Here is a 16,074-nt window from a genome sequence, read left to right as displayed (position 1 = left end):
TATATGCATTTTCACACACTTTCTGCAAGTATACACAGTTGTTGTATGAAATTTGAATTTTCTGATTTTCGTGATGCAGTTCTCCAATCAACCAATGACTACAAAAGAGCATATATGAGGATGACGTGGGCATATGTTAATGAAAAGAACATGCAATATGAATTAGAGAAAGTTGCAAAAAATGTGTATATTAGAGGAGAAATTCACACGAACAACCCGGTGAATTTTATTAAGTGATATTTTTTTTAAGGAGAAAAATGCAACGTTATCGTCCAAGCTAACAGAATAACAACCCTGTTAAAAAGTAAGCATGTAGACATCAGAAAATTGTCTAAATTTGCCAGCCATGTGTGTGTGTGTGTGTGTTTTGTATTCAAGTCTCTTCTTGCTGAAATATCTAGACAGCCCACATTCCTTTCTAACCATTACTGAAGATATTTTAACATCAAACTTTAGTTAAGAAAATCTATGCATTAGAGTTCACTCTTAACACAATGCGTAATTTTGTCTTCATCTGAGGTTTAGCTCTCACTTGTGTTGCGCTAAATTTGGGGGATTACCGTATTTTTTGCTCTATAAGACTCACTTTTCCCTCCTAAAAAGTAAGGGGAAATGTGTGTGCGTCTTATGGAGCGAATGCAGGCTGCGCAGCTATCCCAGAAGCCAGAATGGCAAGAGGGATTGCTGCTTTCACTGCGCAGCGATCCGTCTTGCTGTTCTGGCTTCTGAAATTCAGAATATTTTTTTTCTTGTTTTCCTCCTCCAAAAACTAGGTGCGCCTTGTGGTCTGGTGCGTCTTATAGAGCAAAAAATACGGTATTTGGTTTTTGGAGCAAAAGCAAGCCCCTTTTAATTTTATAATTAAAATTAATTATATTATAATTATAATTATATTTATATAATTATAATTATATTTTATATAATTTTTATATTTTTAAATATAATTATAAATATAATTATATTTTATATAATATTTATATAAATAATTATAATTATAATTATATTATAAAGTTAATTTTATAATGAATGATTTTAGAGTGTTGTTTGTGCTGTACTTTTGTACTGTTTTATTGTTGTTAGCCGCCCTGAGCCTGGCTTCGGCTGGGGAGGTTGGGATATAAATACAATTTATTATTATTATTTATTACTTTGCAGGGTATGAAAAGCACCCCACTCTTTTTTCTTCAGCAACTATTTTCCGCGCTGCTTTGTATCAGCATCGCTTGTGTTTTACTTACAAGAAAATTGCCTTCGCACACAATCCCCGCCACCCCAGTGCTGTTGCTGCGAGCTGATTCACATGCCCAGGCCTTTACAAAGACCCATGTTCAAACTCACTTGCCTGGCACTGATACACATGAACGCCTCCCTTAAAAGCAATTGCAGAACTGAGACTTTTACAAAAGATGCTGTGTGATAGTGTGCATGCTAATGAGCATTAAAGTGTTCTCCCTTTTTTAAAAAAGCAACCTGCTTCTGTACACTCATGCGCATAAATCAAACCACAGGATCATGTCACTTTCTTCTGCATACTTAAGCGTTTGAGCACATGACACTGTTGCTAAGGTCATTCTTCCCCTGTTTCCTGTCACCGTTGGCAGTAGCAAGGGAACACGCAGTATATTGGTATAGGTAAATGTTGCAAATTGTTTTATGCACAGCTATCTGGGTGGGCAGAGACTGCAGCATATTCTGGCTCTTTATCATACACACACACACACACATATATATATATATATATATATATATATATATATATATATATATATATGCATGCATGCATATTCTAGCAAGCAAGCTTCAGTGGATTGGGTCCTGGGATCTGGACTTGGGTTCAAGTCCCAGCACCATCAAGGTGCACCGCTTTTGAAACTACCTTCCATTTCAAAAATAGGTTTGCATTGAATGTGTCATTGGTGTTTGAGAGATTTTTAGATGATTTTACTTATTGATAATTGAATTTCTTACCCACCCTTTGCCATAAGGGCAGGGTCACGACAAGGTACAATGCAATGTTAAAATCAGTTAAAATAATTCACAGTCAAATCAATGAGGCGGGTTCTGAAAAAAATGTAACTCTGGGGTCCCAGGCCTGAGTTAAGAACAGAACAGAAGGCATACATTAAGGATGCTAGCTGATGTAGACCAACCTGGGTGGTTTTAAAAGAGGACTGGGCAAAATGAATGGAGGAGAAGGCTTTCAGTGCTGACCTTTAAAGCCCTAAACAGCCTTAGCAGGTATACCTGAAGGAGCATCTCGACCCCCATCGTTCAGCTGAGGTCCAGCGCCGAGGGCCTTCTGGCGGTTCCCTCACTGCGAGAAGCAAAGTTACAGGGAACCAGGCAGAGGGCCTTCTCGGTGGTGGCGCCCACCCTGTGGAACGCCCTCCCATCAGATGTCAAACTACTATCTGACTTTTAGAAGACATTTGAAGGCAGCCCTGTTTAGGGAAGTTTTTAATGACTGATGTTTTAATGTGTTTTTAATCTTTTGTTGGAAGCCGCCCAGAGTGGCTAGGGAAACCCAGCCAGATGGGTGGGGTATAAATATTATTATTATTATTATTATTATTATTATTATTCAGTGCTACTAACCATCATGGCTATGCCTCCACGGTCGGAGGCAGTGATACTTCTGAATACCAGTTTCTAGAAGCCACAGGAGGGGAGATTGCTGTTCTGCTTGCCTGTTTCCCACAGGTCACTGTGGGAACTGAATAATAATAATAATAATAATAATAATAATAATAATAATAATAATCTATTATTTATACCCCACCCATCTGGCTGGGTTTCTCCAGCCACTCTGGGTGGCTTCCAACAAAACACTAAAATACAATAGTCTACAATAGTCTATTACACATTAAAAGCTTCCCTAAACAGGGCTGACTTCAGATGTCTTCTAAAAGTCTGGTGGTAGTTTTTCTCTTTGACCTCTGCTGGGAGGGCGTTCCACAGGGCGGGTGCCACTACCGAGAAGGCCCTCTGCCTGGTTCCCTGTAACTTGGCTTCTCGCAGTGAGGGAACCGCCAGAAGGCCCTCGGCGCTGGACCTGAATGATGGGGGTGGAGATGCTCCTTCAGGTATACTGGACCGAGGCCATTTAGGGCCTATGGCCTTATCCAGCAGCAGCCTCTTTTGTTCTTAGCTGCACTGCCACAGGGAAGGAATCGTACAATTTAGTAATCGCAAAGCGCCTCTCCCCTCCGCCGGGTTTATGGGATTAATTCCACGGTTCTTTGGATCCCATCCATAAACTTTAAACCTCTCTTTCCTGAGCATTCACACCTCCCTTTCATCTTTTCAATTTTTAACTTAGAGAGTTATCTTCAGGACCCAAGTATCTGGCCCGGGGGACTCTTTTGCTATTATTGTCAATAATTTAACGTTGTTTTCTCTTGAAAGGAAGAAAGTGTTAATATGCTACCTGGGGACAAAGCACAATATGTCAGTATGTTTTTACAGTACATCTGCATGCTCCCCTTGGGGAGTTTTCATTATAAAATCATATCTTAGCTTATCAAGTTTCCGTAATCATGGGATGTGTACTGAATACTTCGCAAAATGGAATATTTCAAACCGCCACCGGAAAAATGCTATGACACAGGGATATGCAGAAACTCTCTCAGTAATTTCTTTTTATTTTATCAAGAACCGTTTCGCCCCAGGTATCTCTAAATTTGCTTTGACATTTCTCTTTGGGTGAATATGGTGGTGACTAAGGGAATGTGTGGAGAGTTGCCTTGGAACTAGAGAAGGGGCATAGCACACCTGAGGTCCCAGGTTCAATACAGTGGTACCTTGGTTCTCAAATTTACTCTGTTCCGGAAGTCTGTTCCAAAACCAAAGTGTTCCAAAACCAAGGTGCGCTTTCCCATAGAAAGTAATGCAAAACGGATTAATCTGTTCCAGACTTTTAAAAACAACCCTTAAAACAGCAAATTAACATGGATTTTACTATATAACGAGACCATTGATCCATAAAATGAAACCAATAAACAACGTACTGAAGTCGCACAGTCAATCAATCAGTAGCTGAACTGGGTTCCACACAGTCACAAAAACAACAACAAAAAGAGCCGCAAAAGCAAAAACACAAAGTAAATAGCAAAAACAGACAAACAACAGTGTAACACTCAAAGTGGAAACACTCAAAACAGAGCGTGTTTGGCTTCCAAAAAATAGTTCACAAACCGGAACACTTACTTCTGGGTTTGCAGCGTTCTGGTTCCAAGTTGTTCAAGTACCAAGGCAATCACAGCTAGGGCTGGGTCATTCTGTCCTGTCAGCCTGGACAGTTTATTTCCCGTGCTATGTGCATGCTTTCCCCCCATGTTGTTTTCCTTCTCAACCTTTTCTTGTCACATGAGGAGCCGAGAGGGAGGGCATTGTGGAAGATGCAGAATGGGAGCCAGAGCATAGTTGTAAAAAAGTAGTGTGCTAGTATTACTCCTTTTTAAAAAAAAAAAAAAATTCCCTGAATGGGATATTTTTAAAAAAGTTTTTATTAATGTTGCACATATATGAACAACAACAGCAAACATTTGTATACCTCCCATCCTCCTTCCCTCCCCCTCCCCGCAGACAATAAATATACCCATAACTATTCTTATACCAATGTGATATTCCATAAATTTCCATGAGCAATAGGTGGTCCAACGCCATGTTGTTTCATCATTGCGTATGAAATAAAAAGCAGGCCAATGCAAAATAAAAGTTGTTGGTTGTGCTGCTTATCCATCTCATAAGTCAATATTTCCATAAGTGCAACCTGCCAGCCCTGTTCACACACACACACACACACACACATATATATATATATATATATATATATACACACACACACACACACATATATATACATATACATACACACACACACACATACACACACACACACATTTTTATTGTGTGTTTTTTTACATATCATTTCCAATATTCATTTAACATAACTTCTTATCTTATACAGTGGTACCTCAGGTTACATATGCTTCAGGTTACATACGCTTCAGGTTACAGACTCTGCTAACCCAGAAATAGTGCTTCAGGTTAAGAACTTTGCTTCAGGATGAGAACAGAAGTGCATCAGCAGCAGGAGGCCCCATTAGCTAAAGTGGTGCTTCAGGTTAAGAACAGTTTCAGGTTAAGAACGGACCTCTGGAACGAATTAAGTACTTAACCCGAGGTACCACTGTACAATATTATTATTACTTCTAAGGTGGAGCCCCACACCTAATGAACCGTTCCTTTTCCCCAATAAGGTTTTGTCAGTTTCCTATCAGGAGTTCTGGGGCTTTCATTCGCAGCCCTTTGTAGGAAAATAGTATCTTCTAGGATCTGGGAATGCCCAGTTCCAGGTTCCATTGCTCCAATGTCTTTTCTGGGCCTCTGTGAAAGGGAACAGAAATGTGAGAGGGAACAGAAATGATTGTTTTGCAAGTGCTGCTGAGAACATTTGAGTCAAATCCTTGGCCCATTTCAAGGAAAGCACGGAGATGAATCCTTAAAATTCCTTGGGCAATTTGCCCAAGAACAAAAAGATAATAATTAAATTCACCTCAACATTTCACTTGAAGCAAAATTTGATGGTAACTCTACACGGGTGGCGCCGTAGGTTAAACCGCAGAACCTAGGACTTGCCGATCAGAAGGTTGGTGGTTCAAATCCCTGCGACGGAGTGAGCTCCCGTTGCTTGGTCCCAGCTCCTGCCAACCTAGCAGTTCGAAAGCACATCAGAGTGCAAGTAGATAAATAGGTACCACTCCAGTGGGAAAGTAAACAGCATTTCCGTGCGCTGCTCTGGTTTGCCAGAAGCGGCTTAGTCATGCTGGCCACATGACCCGGAAGCTGTATGCTGGCTCCCTCAGCCAGTAAAGCGAGATGAGCGCCGCAACCCCAGAGTCGGCCACGACTGGACCTAATGGTCTGGGGTCCCTTTACCTTTACCTAGGAACAAGATATTGATTGGGATAAGATATTCTGGATGACTGTTCATCTGGGTGCAGAGAAACTCAATTTTGGCTCCTTGAAAATCTGAAATATTTAAGAACAATGGCATCTAGAAGTTTTGATATAGATCCCCCAATAATTCAAAAGCCATCAGTCTATGAACCAGAAACTCCACCCCTCCCCCTTTGCCTTGGCTTCAGTGGGAAAATTTATGAGCAAAGGACTTCAGCAAATGTTATCTTCAGAAAACCAGGAAACAAAGAGATTATAGGGCTTGACCCTCATATCTTCGCAGTTGTCAGTGTTTTTTTCCGGGCCGGCTGCAGCTGCAGCTTGCAAGGCCATTATAAAAGAAGTCTTTTTCCAAGGATTTTTGTTTTAAAGGCAAAATCATGTTAAATAGTTTCTGAGCTGTTGTGATACAGCCTTTGCCTTGCATTCATAGCACCCCACTAGATGACTCTCCTAATGCATTTAGTAGTAAATTGAGCACCAGGCTAGAGGAGCTGGTTTGACGATGACAGTGTTGATGATTTATTTTTTATTTCTTTGGTTGTTTGGGATATTAACATGAGCTCCTGTTTTCAGGCAGGGGCTCCAGCTTACAAGGCCAATTGGAAGGGGCAACTTTGTGTGTGTGACATCAGGATGTTGGGAGGAGCTGAACGCGGTGGCCGTGCAGATTCAATGGCTGGTGGTTTCTCCTCATGGCGCCAACACCAGCGGGAGACTGCTTTCACCCTCCTTCCGTTCCATGGTGGGAGAAGGAGCCTCTGCACTTTCCGCCCCAAAATATAGGGCCCCAGAAGGGGCTTGGATCCTCAGAGCTGGCACCCTGCTTGCAAGCATCCCATAGGCACCTGCTTGGCTATTGTGAGAACAGGGTGCTTGGCCATACAGTGGTACCTCGGGTTACATACGCATCAGTTTACAGATGCTTCAGGTTACAGACTCCGCTGACCCAGAAGTAGTACCTCGGGTTAAGAACTTTGCTTCAGGATGAGAACAGAAATCGTGCTCCGGTGGTGCGGCAGCAGCAGGAGGCCCCATTAGCTAAAGTGGTGCTTCAGGTTAAGAACAGATTCAGGTTAAGAACGGACCTCCAGAATGAATTAAGTTCTTAACCGAGGTACCACTGTATTGAACTTTTGCCTGATCCAGTAGGGCTATTCTTAGGTTTTAAGCAAGAGGGCTAAATAAGTCTTCATGTGCCAAAGCATTCCATAATATGGATATGATGCTTTTCTTCTAAGTCCAACCATGCCATAGGTGGGGTAGGAAGTAGGGTAAAGGTAAAGGGACCCCTGACCATTAGGTCCAGTCGTGGCCGACTCTGGGGTTGCGGCGCTCATCTCGCTTTATTGGCCAAGGGAGCCGGCGTACAGCTTCCGGGTCATGTGGCCAGCATGACTAAGCCGCTTCTGGCGAACCAGAGCAGCGCACGGAAACGCCGTTTACCTTCCCGTCAGAGTGGTACCTATTTATCTACTTGCACTTTGACGTGCTTTCGAACTGCTAGGTTGGCAGAAGCAGGGACCAAGCAACGGGAGCTCACCCCGTCGCGGGGATTCGAACCGCCGACCTTCTGATTGGCAAGTTCTAGGCTCAGTGATTTAACCCACAGCGCCACCCACGTCCCCCTTTTTTAGGCTCTACATTGTGCCCTAGGGATTGATTGATCTGTCAACTACAGCTGCTCGTTTTCTGGCAATCTTAAATTCAGTTCACTGCATTTTCACATTCGTGCACTTTTCTCCTTTTACACACTTTTTTATCAGGGGTTTTTTATTATTATTATCATCTCACCCTTCTCCAGAAAGCTCAGGGTTGCATACGTGGTTCTCTCCCTATTTTAATCTGTACAAGGTGTGACCTTGATTCAACTGAAAAACTCTTGTCTCTTACACTGCACAAGTTCCTAATGTTCCAGATGAATCTCCGAGATCTGAACCTGGGACCTTCTGCATTCAAAGACTCTGCTCAGCCACTGAGACTGTGAACCCCCCTCCTTAAATGACAGTGATTCACATTCCCCACTTCTTCTTTTTAAAGGTTACCAATGACCTATGATGGTTCTTCTTATTTTCCCTTTCCTCATCTTCTATTTGAAGTGTTGCCATTGACACATCCCCAACTGTTCTCACCGCTTCAGCGTAGTTCAGAGAGAGAAAAGGAACCGTTGCTTGTAAAGGAAAATTGAGATCAAAGAGAAAAATGGATAATTTGGTTCAAGCTGGAAAAGCTTGCCTTAGTGATCAAAAGAACCTGAGGCTAATTCCTCGATAATGCTGGAATTGTGGGGCTAAGAGGGGGCAGAAACCTCCAAGATCATTGCCCTGAACTGAGACACTCCTCAGTGTGCCCAGCGCTGCTCCGCACATCCACAACAAATAGGGAAAAGGAAGCTGGGGGTGGTGGCACAAAATGGAGGAGAACAAGAGGAGAACTCTAAGATGGGCAGAGAGTCCTCCATTGGCCCTGAGCATTTCGAGTTTCACGTGCCTTCCTGAGGCTGCTGTAATTATTTCCAAAATACAGCATTCACTTTGAAAGAACGAAGGCACTGTACATTCAAAGCAGTATCGTGCCACGTCAAACAGCCACGGCTTCCCCAAAGAATTCTGGGAGCTGTAGTTTGTTAAGTGTGCAGAGAGCTGCTAGGAGACCCTGGCTTCCCTCACAGAGTTTCAACTCCCAGAGATCCCTTTAGAAGACATCTGAAGGCAGCCCTGTTTAGGGAAGCTTTTAATGTATTGTCAGGGAACTGCCATCGGAGCCTAGAGTGGAGGTAAGGCTCCCCAACGATGCAGGAGAAGGGACCAGCAGGGAGAGAGAGAACACTTCCTTTGAGGAAGGAAATAGGAGTGACACCAGGAAGTAAGGGGGGACTGCGGAGAGAGGGCTCCAAGACTCTTCCACAGAGACCAGCGGGGAGAGCCCAGGACCTCTGTTGGGCACGCCCACTCTGCGCAGGAGACTTCCACGCAGGGAGGCTAGGCGGAGACTTGGCGTCAAAGAGCTTCTATGTTGGAAGAAGTTCAGGAAACGCCCACTGACGGATTCTGCCAGCGACTGACACAGCCATGGAGAAAGGGCTGTCCAGCCAGGCAACGTTGCCTAGAGCGGCAGCACCCTTTACGCACAAGCAACCCCCAATTCCCTTTACATGTATAATAGACGATTGTATTTTAATATTCTGTTGGAAGCCGCCCAGAGTGGCTGGGGAAACCCAGCCAGATGGGCGGGGTATAAATAATATATTATTATTACTATTACTATTATTATTATTCTCTGGGAAGAGGGATTGACTGTTAATCCACCACCTACTAAGATCAAGCAGGCACCTTCCCTGTAGGCAGTGACCATTTTAGGTGCATCCAATTGATGCAAGGTCACCGATACACAGGTCCTTTTGGACCTGGAGGCAAAATGGGGACAAACTCACAAGTGCTGTTTGCCCATGATTCAACATATAGTATCGTTGGGAATCAACTGTAAAGTTGGAAGGAACCACGATGACCATCTAGTTCATGGGTAGGCAAACTAAGGCCCAGGGGCCGTATCTGACCCAATCGCCTTCTAAATCCGGCCCACAGATGGTCCGGGAATCAGCATGTTTTTACATGAGTAGAATGTGTCCTTTTATTTAAAATGCATCTCTGGGTTATTTGTGGGGTCTGTCTGTTGTTTTTTACATGAGTAGAATGTGTGCTTTTATTTAAAAATGCATCTCTGGGTTATTTGTGGGGCATAGGAATTCATTCATTATTTTTTTCCAGAATATAGTCTGGCCTCCCACAAGGTCTGTGGGACAGTAGCAAACTTGCTGAAAAAGTTTGCTAACCCCTGATCTAGTCCAAATCTCTTGCCCAATTTGGGTCTTGAACCCATTACATTGAGATTAGGAGTCTCATGCTCTACCAACTGAACTTTCGCGAGATTTTTACTATATTTTGCTACAATGTAGACTTTGCCCACTTTTTTGTGATTTGTCCTGCTTGCACACCAAATCTGTGAATGATATATCGCTTTTTAAAAAAAATAATCTAGCATGTTGTTGTGGGTGAATCTTTCCTTCTCCAGGCTTTCTGCTGCCCGCAATGAGAAACCTGGCATCAGATCAGTTTGAACAGATCTCTTCTGGCCCTGCAGTTGGAACAGACTAACTGTTCCCTTCCATTTCCTGTCATACAAATTATACATTTCCCCTAAAAACTGGGCGCTGGTGATGCTTTGCATTGAACCCATTTGTCATGTCTGCTTCTCTTCATCTTTCACCATAATTCAACAAGCCTTTTAATATGGGTGTTTGGCTTAATGGGGAAACTGAGTTGAAAACTGATTATTATATGCTAAACCTTGGTATAGTTGAGAAGATTTTGGCTATTTTTTGCTGCAGTGCCGCCCAGAGTGGCTGGGGCAACCCATTAAGATGGGCGGGGTACAAATAATAGAATTATTATTATTATCATTATCATTAGTATTATTATTATTACATTTTTCACACTTTATGATTTATTTTACTTGCAGACCAAATCTGTGAATTTCTCTTTCTCTCTCTCATGTCATTGTGGGTGAATCTTCCTTCTCCAGGCTTTCTGTTGCCCACAATGAGAAGCCTGGCATTGGATCAGTTTGGGAAATTGAGTTCAAATCTTATTATTATATGCCAATATTATATGTATTTTGCTCCTCTGAATGTAGTTTTCAGCTAAAGCTTCTGCATGCATCTTGTAAGAAACTTCAAGATTCTTCTGTCGTACATTGTTTGGGACCTCCGGGCTTGAACTAGGAACATAATAGGCGAAGTCAGGTCACAGTCTCACATTCCTGGGTGGCACCATTTAACAAGTGTCAGACAAGTAACTTAGTAGGAGTTATAAATATTTATGTGATGTATTAGTTGATTTCTAGGTTTCATGAAAGGTATTTCCTCCCAGGAAGAGAACAGGAAAGGTGTGTTTGACTGACAAACTCAAGGTGCTCCAAACTGTTCCTTGTGGGTTTCCTTGAAGGAACATCAACATTGTTCTGTTTGGGATACGCCTGTTCCTTTTGAGGAACCTCAAGACTGCCATGGGCTGTGGAATGAGCCAGATGGACTTGAGATCAGCAAGCCATCGCTACCTGCACCACTGTGCCAGTGGTCAGACATACTGTATTTTTCGCTCTATAAGGCGCACCAGACCACAAGACGCACCTAGTTTTTGGAGGAGGAAAACAAGAAAAAAAATATTCTGAATCTCAGAAGCCAGAACAGCAAGAGGGATTGCTGTGCAGTGAAAGCAGCAATCCCTCTTGCTGTTCTGGCTTCTAGGATAGCTGTGCAGCCTGCATATGCTCCATAAGACGCACACACATTTCCCCTTACTTTTTAGGAGGGAAAAGTGAGTCTTATAGAGCAAAAAATACGGTAAATTGTGTGTGTGTTCATCTTGGAACTGGAAAAAATATTTCTGAGCCAAGTTGGGTCTATTTGACTCAGTCTAAAAATAATAATCAAAATTATTATTATTATTATTATTATTATTTCTACCCCGCCCATCTGGCTGGGTTTCCCCAGCCACTCTGGGCGGCTTTCAACAAGAAATCAAAAATACATTAAAACATCAGTGATTAAAAACTTCCCTAAACAGGGCTGCCTTCAGGTGTCTTCTAAACATCAGATAGTTGTTTATTTCTTTGACATCTAATGGGAGGGTGTTCCACAGGGCGGGCGCCACCACCGAGAAGGCCCTCTTCCTGGTTCCCTGTACCTTTGCTTCTCACAGGGAGGGAACCGCCAGAAGGCCCTCAGAGCCTGGACCTCAGTGTCCGGGCTGAACGATGGGGGTGGAGACGCTCCTTCAGGTATACTGGACCGAGGCCATTTAGGGCTTTAAAGGGCAGCACCAACACTTGGAATTGTGTTCGGAAACGTACTGGGAGCCAATATAGGTCTTTCAGGACCAGTGTTATGTGGTCTTGGCGGCCGCTCCCAGTCACCAGTCTAGCTGCCGCATTGTGGATTAGTTGTAGTTTCCGGGTGACCTTCAAAGGTAGCCCCACGTAGAGCACATAGGTCCACTTTCCTTACTTGAGTCATTCGGGAATGAGGGCATGGCAGGGGATGTGTTCTGGTGGTGCTTCCTGTTAGCTGCCATCTTATTTAGCTATATAATGTCCTTGATGTCTTTCCTAGCCCAATCACTGCCGGTTTGGGTGACTTTTAATGTCTATGTGAAGTTAGGAAGCAACCCAAACTGATGCAAATGTTCACCACTTTACCCTTCCTTACATCGCACTGCATCTCCCATATTATTTTTTTTTGTGTTTATTGAATAACCAGTCTTCCCCACCTCCCGAAGGAGCCCAGGGTGGCGAACGCATCCCCAGTATTTTCTTTAAAATAATAATAATTCTAAAGCGGCCGAAACATTCTGAAAACAGCTTCGGTTAAAAACATTCTAAAAGCAGTCACATCCAAAAAGATTATTTCATCCAGTGATCTCAGGGCAGACAGGAACAGCCAGCCAATGTCTGAAGTGCCCATTCAACCAGTTTGGAGAGGTCTTTCTGGAGCTGCTCTTCACAATTTGTTTTTACTACCCTGGAAAAAAAATAAATCACTCTCATCTTCAAACTTGACCACCATTCTGCTCACTGCTAACTCCTGATACTTTGTGAACAAGTTGAAAATCACAGGCCCCAGCACAAATCCTGGCACAACAAATGGATGGCAAAATTAATGTGATTTGTGCAAATGAATAATGAAACAAATATTGGCTATGAAAAGGAATAGAGGAGCGGAATTGGGGAGGGGGGTGTCTTCCACGCCCTCTTGTGGGAACTATAGACATTTCAATTACGACTACTGAGGAAAAGCCTAGTCTTGGAAATCATCTGACCTCTGAGAGCAAATCCCTTGACCTTTCCTGCTATCTCGCTCCAAGATATTTTGTACTTTCATCAGTCTGGGCAATTGAGGGAAACAGCAAGCCATCCTTCTATGTTGACCGATTGCCTCTTGCTTATCTTCCTGCCACCCGCTTTGAAAGGGAACATGATACAGGATTTTTTAAAAAATTATGCATGACACAGAGAAAGTGGATAAGATAAGATCTCTCTCCTCCTCTCTGTATGAGAACTGGGGTCGTCATGTAGAATTGATCGCCTGTCAATTCAGGACAGGAAAACAAAAGTGCAACTTCACATGTTGGCTGCCCTAGTGTGCAGAGATTAGCACTACTTTAAAAAGGTAAAGGTAAAGGACCCCTGACAGTTAAGTCCAGTCACAGACGACTCTGGGGTTGCGGTGCTCATCTCACTTTACAGGCCGAGGGAGCCTGTGTTTGTCTGCAGACAGTTTTTCCGGGTCATGTGGCCAGCATGACTAAGCTGTTTCTGGCGCAACGGAACACCGAAACCAGAGCAGTGCATGGAAACATCATTTACCATCCTGCCCAGAGCGGTACCTACAGTATTTATCTACTTGCACTTTTTTGGCGTGCTTTCGAACTGTTCGGTTGGCAGGAGCTGGGACCGGGCAACGGGAGCTCACTCCATTGCGGGGATTCGAATCGCCGTCCTTCTGATCGGCAAGCCCAAGAGGCTGGTTTAGATCACAGCGCCACCATTACCCCAGCATTACTTTAAAGGTAAAGGGACCCCTGACCATTAGGTCCAGTTGTAGCCGACTCTGGGGTTGTGGCACTCATCTCGTTGTATCGGCCAAGGGAGCCGGCATACAGCTTCCAGGTCATGTGGCCAGCATGACTAAGCCGCTTCTGGTGAACCAGAGCAGTGCACGGAAACGCCGTTTACCTTCCCGCCAGAGAGGTACCTATTTACCTACTTGCACTTTGACGTGCTTTCAAACTGCTAGGTGAGCAGCTCACCCCGTTGCAGGGATTCGAACTGTTGACCTTCTGATTGGCAAGTCCTAGGCTCTGTGGTATAACCCACAGTGCCACATGCATCCCAGCATTACTTTAAAGGTAAAGGTAAAGGTACCCCTGCCCGTAAGGGCCAGTCTTGACAGACTCTGGGGTTGTGCGCCCATCTCACTTAAAAGGCCAGGGGCCAACGATGTCCGGAGACACTTCCGGGTCACGTGGCCAGCGTGACAAGCTGCATCTGGTGAGCCAGCGCAGCACACGGAAACGCCGTTTACCTTCCCGCTAGAAAGCGGTCCCTATTTATCTACTTGTACCCGGAGGTGCTTTCGAACTGCTAGGTTGGCAGGCGCTGGGACTGAGCAACGGGAGCGCACCCCGCCGCGGGGATTCGAACCGCCGACCTTTCGATCAGCAAGCCCTGGGCGCTGAGGCTTTTACCCACAGCGCCACCCGCGTCCCTAGCATTACTTTAGGTGGCGTTAAAATTATTATTATTATTATTTATTAAACGTATATACCGCCCTTTGTTAATGGAAGACGCATTGTGCAAGGGGGCAGAGCCAGCCACTGTGACCCTGCTCCTCTTTCCCTTTTTCCTCCCCACCCTGCTTGTCGTTCTCTGCACAGAGACTTTTTAACAAGTCGCACCAACTTCCTGGAACATAGACAAATCAGCGTCGTCAGCTAATGCTCATCATATTGCGGCTGTTTGTCATTTTCACATGCCGGGCTTGCGGAATCCTCCCTTATTTGTTACAAGCAGCTGAATTTCACTACCAGTTCCCGAAAGGGGAGTTTGGTCCTGGGGAGGCGGGGAGAGGGATTAGAAGCAGATGCTGGAGAAATCCTGAAAATTGATAGCTGGCACTGACAGCTTTATCATACAAAGGATTCCATGAAAATGTCATTGCCGTTTTGTGTTATTGTTGTTGCACGCTGTACAAGGCATGAAATACAACGTCGATGATAGATGGAAGAGTTAACTGCGTTGCTGTAGCCTGCAGGTATAATCAGTTTCTCATTATTAACATAGAGCTAATTAGTAAAGATTTTTCTGCGATCAAATAGCTACCACGAGAGCCATTTTTAAAGCAGTCAGATTAAACTAAATGTGGCTGAGCAAGGGGGAATTGCAAAAATAATTTCGAAGAGCCCGGGTCATTGTCCCAGGTTAAGGCAAAATGATCTATAATGCTTATTAAGGTAGCTATTTTTTATTTTATTTTTTAAAGGAAGAAAAGCTTAATTTATCCACGTATATTTCTAGTACCGAGCCTTAATTCTTGAAGTCTCCAAAAAATTAAGGTCAAACTAGGTGTGACGCTATTCATGCAATTAGCAATTCCTTTTTAAATGTAAATTGCAAGGGCATGGGTCTTGATCCAGGTGGGACTCTGGTAATGGATGGTTGGGTTGGCAGCCCAGCAGTTTTCCCCGCTGCTATGAGAGAGAGAGAGAAGAGTTCTTACTCAATGAGTAGGCATGCATAGTATTTAAGTGCTGTGTCTGTTTATTTTAATAGTATCTTGTTACTTTTGTATGAGAGGCAGGAGTTTATTATTTGGTTTCTGTAATCTTCCTTCAGGCCTTGATAAATAAGAAAGGAATTTAGCATCCCTGTGCTAAAAGGGGGTCCCAGGAGAAGAGAACAGGAAATGTAGGATTTTGGAATGTTCAGTACACAGATGTGTGTTAGCTCTGGCAATGAACCTACATGGGGGACATACCTACATGGGGGACTCCCTGGTCCTGAATGGGATAACTGTGCCACTAAAGCAGTGGTTCTCAACCTGTGGGTCCCCAGATGTTGTTGGACTACAACTCCCATCACCCCTGAGCTCTGGCCTTGCTAGCTAGGGGTGATGGGAGTTGTACTTCAACAACATCTGGGGACCCACAGGTTGAGAAAGGCTGCTCTAAAGGACCAGGTGTGCAGCCTGGGAGTCATTTTGGACTCACAGCTGTCCATGGAGGTGCTAGTCAGTTCTGTGTCCAGGGGAGCTGTCTACCAGCTCCATCTGGTACGCAGGCTGAGACCCTACCTGCATGCATGCTCGCCAGAGTGGTGCATGCTCTGGTTATCTCCCGCTTGGACTACTGCAATGCCCTTTACGTGGGGCTACCTTTGAAGGTGATCCAGAAACTACAACTAATCCAGAATCTGGCAGCTAGACTGGTGACTGGGAGTGGCCACCAGAACCACATAACACTGGTCCTGGAAGACCTATGTTGGCTCCCAGTATGTTTC

At 44.1% G+C, this 16,074-nt stretch overlaps 1 protein-coding gene across 2 annotated transcripts in view; it reads left to right on the top strand.

Moving 5' to 3' along the window:
- The window catches only part of CELF2 (CUGBP Elav-like family member 2), a 547,441-nt gene that overhangs the window by 109,528 nt on the left and 421,839 nt on the right, over window positions 1–16,074 (top strand). The gene's annotated exons all lie outside the window — the stretch shown is intronic.

This window comes from Podarcis raffonei, chromosome 10, assembly GCF_027172205.1.
Source record: "Podarcis raffonei isolate rPodRaf1 chromosome 10, rPodRaf1.pri, whole genome shotgun sequence".
NCBI lineage: Eukaryota > Metazoa > Chordata > Lepidosauria > Squamata > Lacertidae > Podarcis > Podarcis raffonei.
The sequence above is the reverse complement of the archived record's forward strand: the minus strand, read 5'-3'. Positions and strand labels throughout refer to the sequence as shown.